Here is a 21,197-nt window from a genome sequence, read left to right as displayed (position 1 = left end):
TATCAGATACTGCCCATGGAAGGGACCCTGCTTTTAGCCTGCAGATCCCTGGCTGCTTTCCTTTGAAACCCAGCCATGTGGCCAGCCTCCGGAGATGCTTCTCAAGAATGACTCCCAGGGCTGGGGGTGTATCTCAAAGCCAGAGCACTTGCCTAATGTTCAAGGTCTGGGGTCCCATTCCCAGCACCACGCACATAAAAAGAACAGTAGATGAGAATTCTGGATCTCCCTAATGGTTAAGGATTCACATCTTTTAGAAGAGTGCCCAAACTCAAGCTCAGAGACACAGACACATACTTCTGTTAACTCCTGGGACTTCTGAAGCTTATCCATAGTTACACTTTGGACTGCCTGTTTACATGTGCCTCTCATGAACTTGGAAGTCCATGTTAAGGCCCTGTTCCTGAGCTAATTGCCTGCCTCCCAGTGAGCATGTGTTGCACTCTTGTTAATGCACTGAGGGGAAGTAACTGGAAAGTCATTGAGACTTTCTTGTTGTTGGCTCTGCAAACAAAGACAATGATACCTACCTCATCTGTAATTACAGATGGCCGAGGAGAGAGCAAAAAGGGGAAAAGAGTGAACGTGGATTGTTGACAGGAGCAGGACCGTATCAAGGATCCGCCCAGCGCCTCAGACCCATGCGAGTGGCAAAGCCTTCTTCACATGAGACGCAGAGAGAATGGCAAAACTGCCCTCAGGTTTGAGTGGGGATGCTAACAGTGTGTGAGGAAAAGATCCACCATCGCCCTCTCCACCCACTGCAATGTTTATCTTCTGAAGGCTGCTTCCCTACCGGGACTGCTCCTCCTTGTTCAGCTGGGTGCAGTAACCCGTTCAGCGTCTCTACCCCAGAGCCCAGGCCATTCCGCCACGGCTTTTCTGTATGAATATCTGTGTGGCTGTCCCCTTTGTTCCCTCACTACCCTAGTTAGTTAATCCCTGGAGCCATGCAGCATGAACCAAGAGGGTTAATGCCCAAGTGTCTGTTCTTGAGTGACTGGAGGCCAGGGGCGTAGTCCTGATACAGGATCGCATTTGGACCTGTCCTTTCTGCTCTCCATACCCTAAAACCTTCACTTGATAGTGCATACCCATGCCTATCAAATGCATGGATAGAACCTGCCAACTTTGCAGTTTTATTCAACGGAAACAAAACAGGCAGATGCACTTTGACTCATCCACTGCTTTACCGAATCGTCTTGCCTTTCCTATGTGTTTGCCAAGAGATGGGGAAGTCTGGACTAGGGCTTAGCAGGCAGGATGGTGGGTGCCCAGGATGGGGTCCTAGTGAGTGCAAGTGAAGGGCAAGGTTTCCAAGGACTTCTGTTCAGGGCCTCAGAATTTGACCTGGGTCTGGGTATGCTCAGCTCTACATGTTAGGTTCCAGTGCCCATGGTCATATCCTGAACAATCCACCAGATACCGCCTATGTGCCAGGCTGCATAGACTCCTGAGGTCTATGGATCAACCCCATCCAGGCCGGCATCTCCCATTCTCACTTTCTCTGCTCCACATCTGGCTCCAGATCAAGTGCAGTTCTCCTTTCAGTCAGCAGACCTGAGAGCATCCATCTGTGGAGCTGGAGTGAGAAGAGGGAACCAGCTCCAGAGCCAGAGCCGGACACAACCTCAGGAGACGCTCATCCATCAGCTGAGTCTGGGCTGGGGCTGAGAAAGAGCACGGGTGTCAGACCACCCAGGATACACTGGACAGGCTGCTTCTGGACCTGCTGCTGCCTAATGTTTGTTCTGGCTGAGCCTGTTCGAGAAGCAGAGCCTCCGGGGCTGGTAGTATGGAATCCTGGGTCCCACCCTTGGGGTACCACCAGTGCTTTGTGGGACCTTGAGCTTGCTTCTGCCTCTCTCTGGACCTTAGTCTTCTTGCAAGGAGAATGAGGAGCTTGGGGTTGAATGACAGAAGACTAGAGATCTCTGGATGAAATGCCCTTAGAGATCATGTGATTCCACCTTCAACCTAGGGCTCGAGTATTTGCCGCTTCCTGTTTGCCCCATGTCAGGTCATTACCTAAACTCTGCTTGCACACCTCCAGTGATGGGAAGCTCCCTGCCCATGATGGGAAGCTCCCTGCCTCGTCCTTATCCTGACATCTCTGTGTAGCTGTCTATTAGAAGTTTCTTCTCAGAAAGTGTCCCCATAGCTTCCATTAATGGGATGTACTTAGCTCCTTCTGAGGCTACAAATTGCCATCTGCTCCATCATGGCACTTTGGAGGCCTGGATTCAGAATTCACCCAGGTTTGAATCCTGACTTTCCTCTTCTCCAGACCCAACAGCCCTCAGCATTCACAGAACCTATTCTGCGATCCCTTAGGTGTGGGGCTTGTGTGCAGACAGCCTCCCAGGAGGGGTCTTGGCAAAGCTGCATAGGGCCAGAGCACCATCTTGGTCTTTTCAAACACAATAGTTCCTGGACCGAAACTTGAAGTGTTGGCACCAATGGGGTCTTCTCTAACCTGTGAGCTAGGTGGGAATGCTGTTTCATTCCTGTTTGTAACCCCAATAGCCAGCCCAGGGCCTTGCCCAGAGTTAGCTTCAGAATGTACTTGCGAACTAAGGCAGCCAGGAGGCAAGGACTGAGGTGGGGGTGAACTCGTGTGCATGTGTGCCATGCGCTTGCAGTTCTGAGGGTGCAGTAGAACAGTTGTCTGAACCATAGAAGGCCCCAGGTCGTCATTATGCATTCAGACACCCTCCTCCATGATTTTGCCCATGCCTGGGACATTTTGGCATACACTGGGCGTCTGGTGGGACTGGTATTCATCAGTGCCCAAGGCCCAGAGAAGTTGGTACTTATAAATGCAGCCTCCCAGGGCCCCCTGGGATCCCTCTGCATCCTCTTCAGCTCTGTATGAACTTGCCAGTCTTGTTTACATCCCCTGCTGTTGCCAGAGGCAGGAGGGGCGGCTGTGTCCCATCTGTTGGCAAGGGTGACCTGGGGATCCATCTGAAGCTCTAGGAAGTGACTGTGTCCCGTCAGTCGGCAGGGGTGTTTCTGGCTGGCTGAACGGATGGAGGGCGGCTGCTGAGTTCTGTCACTTGATGAGGGTATTCCCAGCTGTCTGCCTGAGGAGGAGAGGCAGCTGCCCTGGCAGGCAGCTGGGGTGTGCTGGCCATGCCCAATCTGACGTGCTTCGCCCTCTTGCCACTCAGCTGTCACCAGCCCCAATCACCAAAGGGAAGTCAGCTTTGCCAGAGCTCAAGGTCATGGGAAGGACACTTCAATTATTCCAACGTCGTCTGTCTGGGTCCCAGTGGAGAGGACAGCCATTGGCTTTAGGACTGGCTGGAGGGAATGTGTGCCAGGGCAGGAGAAGGCAGATGAAGGGAAGGAGAGGGAAGACCCCACAGGGAATCCGCTGACCACACTGAGCAGAGGGAGGCAACAGAGGCACCCAGATACAAAGGCACAGATGGACACTTTCACTGTTCAATAGCCATGATGTTGGAGCTGCCATGTGGTGTGGGAGGCAGGCAGACTTGGATTACCTGGGTTATGGTCTGATGCTACAGCTTCCTGACTGCTGAACCCTTCTCACCTGTGGAATGGGGATGTTGGGAAGAGCCCCAGGTCAGGTGACTGGTGTATACCCCTTCTCAAATTCCCTTCCTTCTGGGCTCCTTAAACAAAGCCAATGGAGGCTAGCAAGAGCCCAAAGGAAATCTTCATTCAGAGGTCAATACCAGGCTTGTTCAGGGCTCTGTCCTCTTCTCTGGGAAGTCTGGCTATCAAAGAAGGAAGGAAGGGCCAGTGTCTTTAGGAGTGGCTCTTTGGCCAGTTCAGAAAACTACCTGTGGATTCCAGGCATTCTCTACCGGTAGGATCCAGCTAGAAACCGAGCTCGGAACTAAAGACATGCCAACTGCAGTACCCAAGACAATCTTCCTTCTTTCCAAAGAAGTGAGGCAGAATGCTGGTAAAAATAAGGAAAATGAGGCTGTGGTCAGTGACTTCTCCCAGGTGGCAGGGCTGTAGAATGTCCAGGATTCAAATCTACCTGACCATATCGAGAGTGTCCTTAATCTCTCATTTCATCACCCATTTTCCAATCCCACCCCAACATCCTCAGCCAGAACCGAGACAAGCTGACTCCTCAGGATTTACAAAACAGCCCCTGTGTTTTTTCTGCCTCTGTGTTTTCCTCCCCCAGCTCCCTCAGGCTGGAATGTCCACCCCACCCTGCCCTGCCTTCCAGCCTTGCTCACCTCTCGCCTTGTGGAAATCCTCCTTAGTCTTGGGCCTTGAAGTGACACTCTTCTGATTCCTGGAAGTGGGGGCCCTTCCTGTCTTTCCAGAGAGCTTTGATACTCTCTTGCCTTGTGTTACCAGATGCTGTGCCCACAAGACACAGCTTGGAGAGAGAACACAGAACCAGAGAGGATGGGCTCAAGCCCTCACTGGCTTCTCCCTACCCTCTGCTCATCGCCTCAGTTGCTTTCCCAAGGAGGTCTCAGGGATGTAGGCCTCCATTCTTCCTTCCCTTCCCCTCTTCTTCTTTGTTGCCAGAGTGGCATTTATCTATGACTGTGACCTTGAGGACAGGCTTTTTTTTTTCTTTTGGGTCAAACATATTTCTTTCCAGTTGCCAGCTTTATCATTAGCCAGTTACAACCATCTATCTTTAAAACAGGAAATATATGCACTAAGGAAACACTAAAGAAGAAAGGTACACTAATTCTTAATTATTGAAAGAGAGAATTTGATTTCACATTTGGAATCTTTTCTATGTAGTGTCAGCAACACTAAAGAGCCTCTCGGTTGTTCCATCAGTATGGGCCCGCTTATCTTCAACTGAGTGGCTAGGTCCCTGTACTTCTTTCGATGTCTCAATAGATGACATTGTCACAACCCCATAGAATTCTGGAGTCATCTTCTTCCTCACCTCACCTTCTGCCTCAGCCGCATTCACGGCAGCCCTTCTTCCCAGGCCAGCTCCATTGCTATCACATGGCCCACCCTCATCAGCCATTACTGCGGGTGCCCTCATCTCTTTCTCCCTGCTCCAGTCATTTCCCTGACACTAGTACATTTTCTATAAGGTAGGGAAGAGGATTGTCTCCAGAGCCAAAGTGGGCCATGTACAACTGTCGTGCTTACTGTCCCCAGTAGGAGTTTCTTGGGGATTGAGAATAAAACCCACGGTCCCATAAGGAGCCCACCTCACTCTCCTTCCTGCCGGTTTATCTTCACCGCTGAACAGAATGTGCCAGGCCGCCCTCTGCTCATGAAGCTAACCTAGGCTTTTGCTTCTGCCTGGAACACTTTTGCCCATGCTAGTCACCTTTGTGGAATAAGGAGAACTAGCTCTTCAGGACATCAAGTGCTCACGGCCCCGGGAAGCTGTGTCACTAGCTCCCGGGGGCTCTAATGTAGGGATGCTGCTGAGCCGGTGAGTCATGTTCTAAAGCAAGACCCCTGCACCAGGACATGAGAACCATCCCTAGGTGGTTATGAAGCCCACCAACAAGTAGACCCCATCTGGGGCCAATTAGATCAGATCCTGTAGACCCAGGGCCTGGGAATTAGCACATGTATAATCTCACCGAGTAATTAGCTTGTGAAGCCAGGGTTACAAACCTTCTATTGGGGAAGTTTGTCAGGACAGACCCTACAGATAGTCAAGCCACCCAGAATCACTGGTGTCAGGTAGCTGACCTTCATCAGGTTCCAGGGACTGCCAGTCCTCAGGCAAGCCTGGGAACTGTCCATGTGGGGCATCTCTGTTCCCCAGAAGCCTAGCAGAGTTCTCTGCGCCCCTTCCCCCTGCTCATCTCTGAATGGGATAAGGCCTGATGCAGGGGAGGGGAGAGGACTGGGAAACAGCTGGGATTCAAATCACCTCCAACCACAAAAATCCATATCGAGCTATCTCTGTTGTTCCTCTCCACTCGACGTTGCGCCGTAGAGAAGCACCCGGCTTCCTGAAAGGAGCCCAGAGGCCCCAAGGTGATTTAGGCATAGGCTTCAATATGTGGATGGGAGGAGGAGACATAGCCTGAGCTAGCCCTGGCTTGGCTCAGGGAACTCGTTGTACCTATTGAATCTCATCTGACTCTGAGCCTGCACAAGCTTTCTAAGTAAAAAGTGTTGGGGAGGGGACGGGAGGTGGATTCTGCACTGTGGGACAAACTTTACCTCTCCCTGTGGAACGGTGACTCCTCAGGCACAAATCCAGACTGCCCCCTTCCTCCTATGAAGCTGGAGCTGGGTATCTATCCAGAGTGTGGGCCAGGAGAGCCCCTGACAGCTCTCCTGATCAGTCAGGCAAGCTAAACTTACAAACTGAGACGTTCTATTCAAAGCTGTGTGGCTGCCGTGACAAGGCATACCTGTGCTCCCAGCTACTCTCTAGATGTGACAGAGGCAAAAGGATCCTGAGTTTAAGGCCAGCTTGTGCTATATAGTAAGATTTACCTCAAAAAATAAGCAAGGGACCGAGGCTGTACTCATAGGTAGAGCATTTACCTAGCATGTGCAAAACCCTGGGTTTAATTCCCAGCACACACACACACACACACACACACACACACACACACACACACACACACACGATGTTCAGAGCTCTTAAGGCCAGGAGGCTTGAGAAAGCAGGGCCAGACTTTGATAGACTCTTTGGCCAGAAAGAGTTTGCAAGTGCCAGGGCTGCTGGTATTGGATATTGAGATTACAGTTCAGCTAGCATCTGCCCAGAAGCCTGCAAGGAAGTGTGTAGGCTAAGGCAGATATGGGCTTCCAAGCAGATTCCAAGTCTCTAAACTGGCTACTGCCTGAAAGACTGAGCAGCAGAGGCACACGCAGAGTGAGGTTTCAGAGTTGATTTCCAGCATGTCTTTATGCCCGGCGGAGGCTTCCTATGACAACCAACAAGTGCCAGAAGCATAGAAGGCAAGGGGTCTTGCCTTGGTGAGTGGAAAGCAATGGTGCTGGGAAATAGTGTATAGAATCAGATCTTAAAGGAAGAAACTTCAGCAGGCTCAATGGCGTAATTCACAGGCTGGACCAGGAGGCAAGGCCACACCCAGAAGTATGCTCTGTCTTACAAGCTTCCTGGGGCCTCCTGGGAAGAACACCCAGAAGAGCAGGCCAGGGATGCAACTGAGGTTGGAGAGGGCCAGGGCTAAAGAGATAAGAGACTTTATTCTGAAGGTCATGGGTTGGTGTTCTTCAATGTACAATTTACAACTGTAAGTAGTAAAGATCCTCAGTGGAAAACGCATTTTGTACCCTTAACATACAAACATTGCCATTTAGCAACCCAGCTCACTGACCATACCAGTTGTCTGCCTTCATGATAGTGTGGCTGACTGAGTGCTGTTACTGCCTGCTTCGCAAGTGAGTATTGTGCCGCCCGTAACTATCCCAGGAAAAGAAGACAATTCAAAGCTGGGGGGTGGTGGCACACACCCTTAATCCCAGCACTCTGGGGGCAGAGGCAGAAGGATCTCTGTGAGTTTGAGGCCAACCTGGTCTACAAGAGCTAGTTCCAGGACAGGCTTCAAAGCCACAGAGAAACCTTGTCTCAAAAAAGGGGGGGAGAGGGAGATCCCAAGTAGCATATCCACTGAATACGGGTTTATTTTACAGTATTGTAAAGTCAAATATCACAAACACAGTCATCCTAAGTTGAGGAATGTCTGTGCTTGAAGCAGGGTGGATGAGATGATTAGATTGAACTAGTCTGTTCCTACACAACATTGTACATATGTCTACATATTTCTCTTCATTCTCTCTCTCCTCATGCTTGTCTGGAGCATGGCTGCTTCTAACACTAGGTGATGAAGGATAGCTGAGTGCAGTGGCTTCATTCGTGAGCCATGGTGGAGCTAGGCAGTTTGCACATGAGAATGAGACAGATGGGCCATCTTTCAGAAGTTCACATGATGGTTTTGCTTGCTCGTGGTGCTCTAACGGTTCTCTATGGCTAAGACCTTGCTAAGGCCCAGGCACTCTGGTGACTAGCCACTTCTTCAGCCTCATCTCCTTCCACACATTGCATCCCTTTGACTCTGTGTAAAACTTCCCTCCATCAAGCTGGCCCATTGCTACCAGCTCTCCTGTAAATATGTGTGCATGTGCGCATGTATGTATGTACATGCTTTAGGTCTTTTTTAGTCGGTTTTTACTATGTACTCCAGGCTGGCCTTTAACTCACAGGTCTTCTTGCCTTAGCAACCAGATGTGGGCATTACAGGTGTGTGTCACAATGCCGGGTTCCGCTTTTCTTTAGAACCTTAGAAATTTGGTTAAATACTCCCCTCTTTCTAGACAATTGCAGCCCTCCCACCCTTGGGTGGCCCTGATCCCTGTTACGACTTCAGCTTTACAATCTCCCACTAAGGCATCATTGGTTGGTTCTCTTCTGGACTCCCTCAGCTCCCGGTGCTCCCTCATCTCAACCCTTAGTAACCTGCACAGAAGTTTTCTGGTTACCGGTCTGGTTTTTGATGGAAGGATGTGTTTGTGGCTTATCCCTCTTTGAGCAGTGGCTGGTCAGTGCTTATAAGCGCTGAAGACAAGGAAGAAAGATACATCAAGAGTGATGCCCAATCTAGAGATGGCTTCATGCCCACAGACTTTCAGGAATGGGCTTATGGAGGTGGAAAGACTTTCGGTTTAGGCTTACCGAGCTGGAGGCATGGGGGTATTCATCATGGAGGAAATATGGAATAGGCTGTCAACTGTGGGCCTGGATCTCCGAGGAGCAGTTTGTACTGGAATGCTCTGTCGAGAGGTGAGAGCAAAAGCTGTGGGAATGAACTTGAAACTTGATGTTTTTGATTCTTAAGTAAACAGCCAGCCAAGAACCAGTATATTTTGAAACACTGGTGGCCAAGGACGTGACAGGAAGAGGTATAGGGAGACAGTGGGAGGTGGCGCCCCTCCCCAGTAGGGTACAAGGGGATCCCTCTTCTGGAACTGCCCCAGCTGTCACACACCTCCACAGGGGAGAGAGGGCCCTGGCTTGGGGCCTGCCTTAGGAAAAAGGAATGATTAGAATGGAGGCCTTGCTGGCCTGAGCCCTCCTCCTGCCAGATGCTGCACTGTTCCCTGGGTCTTCTCTCCCGGCCAGAGACTGTGGACTCGGTTTTGCTGTGTGCTTCCCATCTCTGTGGACTCACACCACCCATTTCTCCCCACTTCTTCTCTGCCTTAGGCCAGTCTCTAAACTCAATGTTCTACCCCTTTCTGAGTTGGGCCCAGAAACTCCCTGGTCTGGAAATGACTCAGACTTCACTCCCCCTGACCAATAGCACCCCTAGCCAGGCCCTGAGCCATGTCATAGGCTGGACAACAAAAGGAGCTGGGGAGCATCTGCCTCATGAGCAGGTTGCTGAGGAGTTGGGTCCAGAGTCCTGTGCTAGCCATAGGATATCCCAGGAGGAGGCACAGGGCATGTAAACAGAGGTTAGTGGGACGATAGACAGAAATGCCAGGTTGGGATTGCTGAGAGGGTGGACAGGCTAGCATTAGTAGGATGGCATGATCTTACCCTAGGAACTAACAAGTTAGTTGGGATCTTTTAATTTATGTGTGTATGTATGTATGCACATATGCATGTATGTGTGTGTGCCTTACAGTGGTGGAAGAAGATCCTAAGGCCTTACATGTGTGGCAAGTGCTCATCTGTATCCTGAGTCCTCAGTTGTTTTGAGACAGGATTTTACCATGGGGTCCTGGCTGGACTTGAACTCACGATCCTCCTACCTTTGCCTCCCTAGTGTTGGCATAATAGGTCTGAATTGCCACTCTCAGTTGAGCTCTGACTGTTATTGATTTGTTTTAATATGAGGGGGGCTTTTCTTGTTTGGTTGGTCTCTTATTGTTTTGAGACAAAGGGTCCTGCTATGAACCCAAGCTCATTTGGAAATCACGATCGTGGTGACTCTCCCTCCTTGGTGCAGCCTCAATAGGGACCTATTAAGTTGCCAGTTGAAATCTCATTGGCAGCAGGCCAGGTGTTCTTCTGTCTAGCCTCAGAACTCCCCATGGAAAATGCAGGCTTCAAGGACCACAGACCTGACATCAAATCCTAGTACCACCTCTTTCTTTCTGCGTGACCCAGGATAAATACATCAGTTTCCTGGTGGAAGTCTTTGTTTGCCCGGGCATAGGATGGGAATGAAGATAACATTTTCTTGCTTAGGTTGTTGGGAGGGTTAGACGCGGGAACACACGGGGTGTACTCTGTGAGAGCCACAGGCTATAATTATATGTATATGTGCTATATTTATCAGCATGGCTAAAAAGGAGAAGTAGGTTCTATGCCTTTCTGTCATCTGGGGGCACATTCCCTGTTCCCTTTCACTGAATCCTGTAGGATTCCTTGAAGACTTAGCCTACTGAAGGTCAGGCTTAGGACACTGCTTTCTTGTTCTGCTGGAGGCCCCTCAGCATGCTGCTTGACTCCTCTGAGCCTTAGAGAAGTGTGCTCAGTGGACAGCAGCGTAAAGGAAAGGGATTTTCTCCCAGTTTCTCTCCCTCCCTCTGGATGATGCGATCAAAGAAGAGGTTCACACAGAGGTGAGGCCCAAAGGCACAGCAGCACCCTTCCCAGATGTGGTGTCGGGGTAGGGGGCGGGGGAGACTGAAGAAATGTGGCCATGTGGAGGGCAGGGCCAGGGCTGGCCTGCCTGTGATCAAAGGCACGGGTGGGGCGGGGCAGGGGCTGGGGGCAAGTTCCTCACATTGCTGAAGGGTTAGTCCTTTCTCTTGGTTGCCTGGATGCCTTGGTAGCTCCCAGCCCCTGCGTTCACTGGTTCATCATTCACTGCAAGGCTGTGCCTGCAGCCACAGTTCAAGCAGATTATGAATGGGGAGCAAGCTACTTACATATTCTTCGATGGAGTGGGTTGGGGGACACATGCCAAAGCTGAGTGCCACCTTTCTCTGCTGTTGTACATGCACCTGTGGAGAAACTGGCAACCAACTGTCCCAGGCAGGTCACTTCCCTGACTCTCACATGCTTCCTTGTGTGCTGATGGGTGGGTAGCAGCCTATGACACTGGGCAGCCACTCCTGTGCAGTAGCAATCGTGTCTGTGAGCCTGTGTGCTGTCCTGGGTTGGAGCAGGAGTTCAGCTATGCAGCCCCGGGAGCACTGGAAGATGGGCATAGACAGAACTGCTTTGCTTTGGAGGAACAGAAAGATCTTGTTGCTCCCGGGCTCTCTCCAGTATCCTAGGGGCTCCAGCTGCCTGTATGACCAGGAAATGTGCTTTCTAAACAATGCCCAGGCCAGCCCATCCTGATCCCTACCTACCATCACTGGTGGCAGCCCTGGGGAGATGCCTCTGACCATTGTTCCCAGAGACAGCTCACTGGGGTCAGACCTGGGCCATACCAGGGTCCTCAACCCCCACACCCTGGGAGGAGGCTCCTGATGTCCTAGAGAAAGTTCTTCCAGCTTTTGTTTTTGATTGGGCAGGAAGCCACTCAGGACATGGTGGCTTGGGCGGGGGTTGGGGGTGGGGAAGCACTGGGGTAGTCAGTTCTCCTTTTGATTTCCTTGGGGAGGATTTGATGAGGTAAGGAGAAGATACGTGGCCCAGGGTCATGGATGAATTAAAAGGGCACCACAAGGTGGAAGGAACCACAGAATGCTCTCGGCTGCCCTACGGATAGATCATAGTTCCATAGGAGGACTGCCTTGATCAGGATTGAGCCACACGATAAGTGCTTGATAATCCTTTATTGGCCAACAAGGTCCACTCTGATGTCCCATCAGGTTCTTCACTCACACATCAAACGCTGCCAAGGCTAACGATGCTCTGCACCCAATGACCAACTTTCCTTCTGATTTTGTCTAAGTCCGTTTCTAGTTAGGTGACCTTGGGACACAGTTTCTTTATCTGTACAATAGAGATGGCTGTTCCTACCTCCTAGTTATTGGGAGAACTTTTCTCCAAGATACTTTTGACAGTTCTTCTGGGATGTAGTTAAGATACTGTTTTGTTTTGTTTTACATTTTCTGAAATAAGTACCACTGTGTAGCCCAGGCTGGCCTCAAACTCCTGATCCTTTTGTCTTAGCTTCCTTAGGGCTGGAGTTACAAATATGTGTCATTGCCCTTGACTTTGTTTATTAATTTATAACATTATTATTATTATTATTATTATTATTATTATTATTTTGGTCATACTCTATAGCCTAAACTGGCTTGAAACTCATCTTATAGCCCAGTCAAGCCTGGCATATAATTTAAATATTAGTTCTGTAGCTCTCTTTTCCAGGCTAAAACTGCTTGCCTCAGAAGCCTTAGACACTCCTTCTGCCCTTTAGACTTGGCAACAGGCACCATCCAATCACCATTTGGCATCCCCATCTGACAGACAGGGAAATGGAAGCTGGGTAAGACCGATACACAGAAAAGGCAAGGATGTAAACAGCCTTCCACCTTGCCTTTTGCTCTGCTGCAATTCTTGCCCTGTCCAGTTAAAAGTAACTTATATCCTGCTCCAGTCTGGGCCCTTGAGTACTTCTCTGCTTTTCTTGAGTCTCACTTTATTCGGTTGCCCGTGGGAATATTTAACTCACCCCCTCCAGGCTTAATGATAATCCAGGGCCACTGGGCATGCCAGCCATGACCTGCTGTCCCTGCTTCTCTATTTGGGACCAACGGACAATGGACCTGTGGATTCCGTGAAACATCCATCCTTGCCAGCAGCTGAAAGCTCAGCCTTTTTGGGCTCCTTCCAGGAAACAAAGCTGAAGGCACGTGAGAAGGACTTTGTTACAGAGATAACACTGGGTCAATTCACATTTTTGAAAACAATACTAAGTCATTTTTTTTAAACCACGATGAACAGTAAACGACTTTGGACACAATGTGAAACTGATTGTGTCGCACCAGTGGGACACCACTCCTTAGGGAGAACCTCTGTGTTTCTGATCACTTTTCTGATAGAGTATGAATCCATGGAAATACAGGCAGTGATTGGTATTGTTCTATTATCATTGTTTTTATTCTGAAAGGCAAGTAGTGTAAAGGTTAAGACTGTGGCCTCAGGAGGCAAACTTCTTGGGCAGGAAGATCACCTAGGCCATTTCCCAGCTATATATAATATTGGGCGTGACACTTGACTGTTTAATGCCTCAGTTTACCCATCCAACAAATGTAGATAATACTAATAATACTGTATACATATGTATACTACTATTAGTATATATATGTATATATGGAGAAATAAAGAGTATGTATAATAGCATACATACATACATACATACATACACATACATACATACAGATTGTTTGAGGATCAAATGAGATCAGTGAATTAAGGTGTTTAGCACAGTGTCTAGTTCAAAGGTCAACATCTACATCCTTTAGGCTAAGATGACTTGTCGCCTGTTGCTAAAGACCGAGCTTTATTGAACACAGCCATGTTAGTTTATTTACCTATCATCCATGATTGTTTGTGTTACCCCAGCCCAGTCAAATAGTTAAAACAGGGTCCCTAGAGGCACACATTTTAAACTATTCACTGTCTGGGTCTTTGCAGGAAAAAAAGCCTGTTACCAGCTCTTATATTCAGGAAATATTATTTTATTCTTCTAAAGGTTTTTTATTGCAATAATGGGGATCCAAGTTCAAGGAGAGGAAATGTCTTGCCCAAGGCCACACAGCTAGGATGGTACCCTTAGCTTAGAGAACCTTTTAGAATATAACATCAATTACAAATTCTTCCATGTTTGGAGTCCTTAGGCTCCAAGTTCGTCCTTTAGGATGTAGAACTAGCTTAGTTCCCTAGACTAAAGATGCAAGCTGCCAAGTCAAGGAGAGACCTCTTCCCTCCAGTATTAGAGCCTGTGTCAGGTCAGCAGGCATGGAATGACTGTTTCAACACACAGGCTTTCGGCACCCTTTCCTTGGGTCTACTGACCTGTTAGGCTGTGCTAGGGGAGCTGCCTTGCTAGGTGGCTAGTGCTTTGCTCCACCCTCAGGACTCTGTTATCAGCTTGCTGGGCCTGGCCTTGCTCTTGTAATGGACTGCTCTGTGGCCATTTACATTTTCTTTGGTATATTATCTTGTGCAAGAGTGACTCTGACATAATTATGTTTGTCCCCTTTATCCTTAGTCCTCTCGGAGTGCCTAGTTACCTTTAATTTCCCATCTGTTCTTCATACTAATGAGCAAGTGGAGCTAAGTCAGATCTTAAGTGATGGGTTATAGGGGAAAGTTTATTGAAGTTCCTTAGGGTCCCTGGAATGCAGAGATGTAGCTTAAGGCTCAAAGTCCGTGAAAGCAAACAAGATAGACATACAATATATGTCGTTGGTAGGGTTGGGGAGGGTGGTCTCTGGTGTCCTTCCTCCAAGTCTAGGATTCTTGAGAGCTAGTTTTAGTTGTCTCAATAACAGTCCGCTGCTCCACCTCTGGTTCCTATATTAAATAGCATGTTAAATACCTGCCTTATGGTCCATAGTCTTGGTGATCCAGGGGTGTCAGGGTCAGGGCCAGGGCCAGGGCAATTCTATCTTAAGTGTATGTGTTATGCATGCATGCATATATGTGTGGCTTTGCATGGATCATTGTGAGAATACTTGACACAGTATTTGGTATATGATAGACATTTGGAATGTGACATTTTTTGCCTCTCTTATGTTACCAAAGTGCCTAATGCTAGATATAGCTAGCTAGGCTGATGTGGGATTCCCTTCTGTATGCTGTGAGTACCATTGGTTAATAAAGAAACTGTATTGAGCCTGTGCAGGAAATAGAGGTAGGCAGGAAAAACTAAACTGAATGCTGGGAGAAAGGAGGTGGAGTCAGAGAGAAACTATGGAGCCACCACCAGAAATAGACATGCTGAAACTTTGCTGGTAAGCCACAACATTGTGGTGATGCACAGATTAATAAAAATGGATTAAATTAATAGTTGGAGTTAGCCAACAACAAGGTAGAGATAATGGGCCAAGCAGTGATTTAATTAATACAGTTTCTGTGTGATTATTTTGGGGCTAAGTGGCTGGGAACCATCAAGCGGCTCTCTCCTCCAACACTAGGCAACACACAGTGGACATCTAATCAATGTTCACCCAATGACCAGACTGAGGAGGCGTGTTCTTCCCAGGGATGTAGTTTGTGTGAGTGATGTGTGCAAAATAGGTGGATTTGAGCAAGGAGTGTGTCTGTGCTCTGTGAGAATGTATCACATGTGTCATGTTGAGTACAGCATGAGCAGGGGCTACTGTGTTTGTCCTCGTGGAAGTGAGTAAAGGCCAGGAGTGTAGCATTTCAAGGCTCAGGGCACAAGCTTGGAAATCAGACCTGCACATTCTCGTAATATCACCCCCTAAATCCATCTAAGTGTGATTGAGGAAGGAACTATGTTATCATAGTTATCATAAGCCCACAGGGAGGGCAGAGCAACACCCAGCAAGTGCCCGGTGGGTAGTGACTGTCGATGGTGGTGATAGAATGTATAGAGCCTGGCTGCCAGGGGTATATGTGCTGCATGGATAATGCAAGCATGGACGTGTGGGTGTGTGCCTGTTAGTTTGGGTAGCATAGAAAGGAAGACCTGCCGGAGAGGCTGGAAGGATTGAGAAACAAGGGTGACCACCTGGAAGGGAAGTTCTATGTAGTAAGGAGGCCATTTGTTGGTTCCCGGCTGCCCAGCTAGCTTAGCCCCAAAATAATCACACAGAAACTGTATTAATTAAATCACTGCTTGGCCTATTAGCTCTAGCTTCTTATTAGTTCTTATATTAATTTAAACCATTTCTATTAATCTGTATATCACCATGTGGCTGTGGCTTACCAGGTAAAGTTCCCAGCGTCTATCTCTGGCAGCTCTATGGCTTCTCTTTGACTCTGCCCTTCTTTCTCCCAGCATTCAGCCTAGCTTTCTCTGCCTACCTAAGTTCTGCCTTGCTATAGGTCCAATTTTATTCATTAATGGTAATCACAGCACACAGAGGGAAATCCCTTGTCAGTTCTAAGAGCAGGAGCCTGAGGTCACGTGCTTACGTGGAGAGCTGACAAAAGCTCCAAGGATAGGAAGACCTACTGATGCTATGGGCATCTTTCTTTGGCAGCACAATTAAGGAGATGAAGTGGGCAGAGGACAGTTTATCTGAAGACTGACAGCCCCCAATAGCATAGCATAAGCTGAAGAAAAGCTTTCTTAGGGTCATTCTGCCTGCCACCTGGAAGGCAAATGGGAGAGGAGCCTGGCAAGGAAAGAAGGTTTGCAGGACTTCTGAGAGTAGAGGCGGCAAGGGGAGAGAGGTCTGAGAAGACAAGAAAACAGGGGCTCAGAAGAGGGTCAAGGTAAGAGGAAGGCAGGAGCCTGAAGAAAGTTACCCTTCCCCACTCCAGTGGCATCCTTTCAGCCAGGCATGCCACCTCTTGGTGAATTCCATAGCCGGTACGAGGGTTGAGTACATGGAATGGGTCTAGGCCCCCTGGGTGATTTGGGGCACCTAGGAATCACCTAGGGGTGATTCTCCTTAGCCTGGGGCTGAACTGAGGGGCCCGTTTCCCCCCTACTATGTTCTCCATCACACTTCTAGCTGCTTGGACACCCTTCTCTTTTTCTTCAGCCTCCTTGCGTCCATCTACAATTGCTATGACCCAAGTTACTTCTGAAGCTCAACTTAAGGGGGTCTGTAAAGTACATGTACCCTGTGGCTTAGAAGCTGGCTATCCTGCTGCTATAGTCTTTGAGTCTGAGCCCACATCCCCACACTCTGCAGAATAGGCCTGTGCTCCTCACTGGAGGACCTCTACATTCTTACACTTTGGGTTTTTGCCCTCAGCCTCTTTATTTTCTACCCCAAAACCTACCATTGTCTGTGGCCCCATGAACGCAGGGGCCATGATGCTACCTTTGGCTAACGATAAGATGATCAGGAAAGTGCCGATGACAATAGCATCGGTGATGATGGCAGTAATGAAGGTAACGGTGAGGCTGGCGATGAGGTATGATGGAGGTTATGGTGGTTATGACGGTGAAGCTCGTTGAGTTGGTTGGATTGAGAAGCGACTAGGAGACTGCTAAGGCACATGTCTGGGTGTGTCTGTGAGAGTATTTTCACAGAGGACTGGCTGAAGGGAGAAGAGTGATCCCGAATGGGGGTGGTACCATTTCCTAAGTTGGGAGACCAGAAGAAATAAGATGGGGAAGGAGAGCTCATTAGTTCATCAAGCATTACCTCTTTGCTCACCGGTCACCATATGTGAGGAGCTTCACTATGCCTTTCTCATTTTGATGGATGGACTATCCCAAAGCTCCGACCCCCTCCCCTCCAAAATCCTTCCTCCTTTAAGTGGATTTCTCGGGTATTTGTCTCCGTGACTAACAATCCAACACAATGGTGTGTGGAAGGCATGAATATGAATGAATTTGGTAATGATAATAGAGGTAGTGATAATGAGAATGAGGGTTATCTTAGAGGAAGGAATGGTGTTGAGGAAGAGATGGAGGATGAAGTGATAATTGGGTTGACAACAATAACAATGATGATGGGGGGGGATAATCCAGCAGATACAGCGGTGGTGGAGATGGGAGGTGTGGTACTTGCAGAGAAATCATATTGATGGTGATTGATGAAGGTGCTAATACTCAGGGTAGTGACTGAGGCATTCTGTGGTAATGGGAGTGGCGTTGATGGTGATAATTATGATGTTGATGGCCCAAAAGTCAGTAAAAATGGTAACGGGTTGGTGCTGAAATGGAAGCTGGGAAGTTTCACATTAAACTTTAAATTTATATATAAGTTTGTTAAGTTGTATAGACTTTGGGTCTGGTTAATTTTGGTGTTTCCGGGTTTATTTATTTATTTGCAAGTTACAATAGTCAAGAATCCACCGAGTGTACTCACTGAGTCTATTTAATATTGGCTACCTTATTTTTACTGCAATACATTTCTTATATATTTTAGCGTCATTCTACTTTCCACTGTCATTATTCTGGAGGACTTAAAAACAGAACCGAAGAAGGCACTGCAACTGTTAATTTTTGGAAGGAGGCTGGGCATCCCAGTCTCATTCATTGCTGGAACAGTCTTACAGTGGCATTCTTTCAGTCTCACTAAAGCTCAAGCAGAAAAGGACTAGAAAGTCTATGACCATGGCACCCTGCACACACCCAAGTTCACCTAAGCTAAGCTGTGTCGGGCCTGGTTTGTACATGGATGGAAGAAAAGAATTAGGGATTCAGGATCAAGAAGGAAACCTCTGGACATCTCGGTGGGCAGGCTGTGCAAGGTCTGCCCATTGAACAGGCTCAAATCAAGGGATGCTGACCCTGCCGTTCTGAGACAGGAGGAAGGGCCCTTCCTAGAACTTGATTCTTTGGTGCGCCATGCAAGGAAAGGATGGGAATGTGTCCTGAAGCTGGGATTCTGTGCTCAGGCGGAGGCAAGAGGATGGGAAGAAATGCCAGCACAGGGGAGAGACAAGCAATGTGGTGGTTCAGAGAAATGCTGAAGTTCTTGTCTAGATTCCTTGTGGTTCTGAGTGGGAGGTGACCCAGGATGTGGGCCTCTGTGGTGCTGCCTCCAGCCCTGCATCTGCCAAAAGGCCGCCCTTGGGGGCATTTCTTCCATCCCTGAGGCGGGCTGCGGTGAGAAGGAGGGGGAAGAAAGGGAAGCGGGAGGGGACACTGCTCTCAATTCCCCAGAGGAATCTGGTTTCTCCCACAAATTATCAGAGTTCTTACCTCCCCCACAGTTCCCCTCTCCCTACCCTCAGTTCCATGATTTCCAAAGGCTACTCAGTAAAGCTAGGTCAGGGACATGTTTCCGTTAGCAATTGAATGGGTACCAAGGCAGCTGGTCACATGGCAAGAAAAGGGGCTAGAGGATCTTCCTCAAATAACGCGGGTATTGGAATTAGAAACAGAACGAATTCTTAACTCTCTCGCTCAGTGTGTGAATGTAGGATTATCAATAGCATTTTCTGAGCCTCAGTTTCCCTTTCTATACAGTGACAGTCTACAATGCTGAGTTTTATAAGGACTGAGTGAAACAACATGTATCAGGTTTGGATTCCAGTGCTTGGCACCTAGTACATGTTAAAGAGGCAGCCATCTCTTTCCCCAGTCCCTACCACAGCCCTACCTACCCCTTTCTGAAGACAGCTGACATGGCCTAATCCCCTTACTGAACTTCAACCTATGCACAAACATTCTATCTTCTTGTGTCACGTGAGACCTGAAAAATGCACACTTTAGCATCAAATGGTCCCGACAACCCTTCCAATTGAGGTATTGGATCTGGAGTCGGCGTGGGAATTGCTGCTGTGACTGTGGTGGCTGTTGGACCTCTCTGGGCCTCAGTTTCCTCACCAGGAGATAGGGATAAGAATGCCTGCTTGGCTAGCCATGCCGGCTTGTTGCGGGACTCAAATGAGCTCACGCTTCAGGAAGTATGAAATGCTGGCTCTGTGTGGGTGGTATTAATTCAGTCTGGGAGGAAGGTGGAGAGGAAGACACTTGGTCCTTGGAGACTGGGTTAGCTCCCAACTCATAGGGTCTGCTTCCTGGGGTATGCCAAGACCACAGCATTCTGAGGTTCAGGGATAGCTGGGAACATAAAAATGAAGTCCAGCTATAAGGTTTCCTTATGTTCAGTTTGGGCGGATGGGACAGGGGGCGTCCATTCAGGTCCCTTCACATAAGCCACATGTAAATACATCAATTATGAGGTTTGAGTCAACTGCCTGGGGGCTTCTTGAACAAGATGGCAACCTCTATAAGCCAAAGGCCTCCCTTTCATCTTCCCACATTTGGGTCCTACTGAGGTTAGAAGTTGAGCTGACCAGTATCTGAACTTGGCAGTCCTGCCCTGCTTGCCACAGGAAGCTATAGGCTGTGACTGTCTTGGCAACCTGAAGGCAGAGGTGGTTTTTTTTGCTGACTTGGGAGTTTTGAGAGCCCCGAGTCTGTATGGTTCCCTTTGTTTGCAGGATGGGAAGCCCCGTCACTAGGCGGCTCTCACGTAAGGCCCCCTGTCATGGTGTAGAAGGCATGGTGTGAAAAGTGCTTCAGTCTGTGGCGTGAGGAGGACGAGGCAGCAGCTCTTCAAAGCCAGCAAACCAGAAAGCAGAGAACATGGACTCGCCCCTAGTTATCAGTTTCCACCATCCAGGCCCCACCTCCTAAAGGCTCGACAGTCCTCAAAGCAGTGCCACAACCTGTACCAAGCATTCAAAATATCAGCCTGTAGGTGATATTTGGAGTCAGAGCCATAGCGCCTGTTAATGGTTTAGTCCATGATAATGGCATACCTTAAGTTCTTACCGATGGTTCTTCCTTCTGACCAAATTCTAATCCTTTGCCCTCACATCTGGACAGTCAGGAGGCTCCACGCTCGATACTCAGTCTCAGCCACTAGCCTTATACTTATCTTTCAAAGCCTCATTTCTAGTCCTTGTTCTATGCTTGTCTCCAGGATTGGCTCCCTCTGCCTGCCTCCCTTCCCCAAGCTTGCCTGTCATTTCCTGAGGGAAGAGCCTAGGGGAGCATCAAGATCCCCTCCCAGCCTTTCTTGCCCCTCCACCCTACTTCCTGTCTTCCCACCACAGCCTCTCTTCTTACCTCATGACTCAGCTTCTATCTCAGGCCCCTGCTGGTGAGGCATTCCTGTGTTCCCCCTCCCAGCCACCAGCCGCCTGAACTCTGGACGCCCCCTCACCCCAACTAAGTCAGCTTGGGCCCTTCCTGGCCCCCACCCACTAAGCTCAGTCACATCAGCCCCTCCCTGTGGGTGTCCCACAGCAGCCAGCTGCTGCTTGCAGTTCATTGGTGGGGACCACATCGCAGACACCCCTGGAGCCGGAGTTCAAACGTGGACCTCCTAGCATGTGTTTGATCAGCTGAGGCCAAATCCACAGCCTTCTAGGAAATGGTGCCTACCAGCTCAGCTGCTCTCCGGAGCAGCCAGGGACTTAGGGCCACACAGTCAGGGCACGGAGTGAGGCAATCTCTCTCTGTCTGTCTCTCACTCTTTCTCTCCCCCTCTCTCTTGCGTCCATGCCTATATGTGAGCAGAGAGGGACAGAGCAGGGGATAATGTGTGTGCTGTGGATCTGTTGGAAACTGCTTGTGTTTCCATGCCTTTTGCTGAACTGCTGCAGTACTCTAAGAGTGTAGTGCACTCAGGCATTGTGCTGCAGAGGGTGGCATCTCACGGTAGAGCTATGCTTTCGGGGATGGCATGTGCTATGTATG

General features: G+C 48.9%; 1 long non-coding RNA gene across 1 annotated transcript; it reads right to left on the bottom strand.

The window, feature by feature from the left end:
- Positions 1–1,168: 1,168 nt before the first annotated feature.
- Positions 1,169–20,354, bottom strand: LOC146889131 (uncharacterized). The gene is made up of 2 exons (XR_015000250.2): positions 20,255–20,354; positions 1,169–3,934 (listed from the first exon to the last, which is right to left on the bottom strand). It is a non-coding gene; the product is annotated as an uncharacterized LOC146889131 (long non-coding RNA).
- Between the last annotated feature and the right edge of the window lie 843 nt (positions 20,355–21,197).

Source organism: Myodes glareolus, chromosome X (assembly GCF_982192425.1).
Source record: "Myodes glareolus chromosome X, mMyoGla1.1, whole genome shotgun sequence".
Lineage (NCBI taxonomy): Eukaryota > Metazoa > Chordata > Mammalia > Rodentia > Cricetidae > Myodes > Myodes glareolus.
Note: the sequence above shows the minus strand (reverse complement) of the source record. Positions and strands in the feature narration are given on the sequence as shown.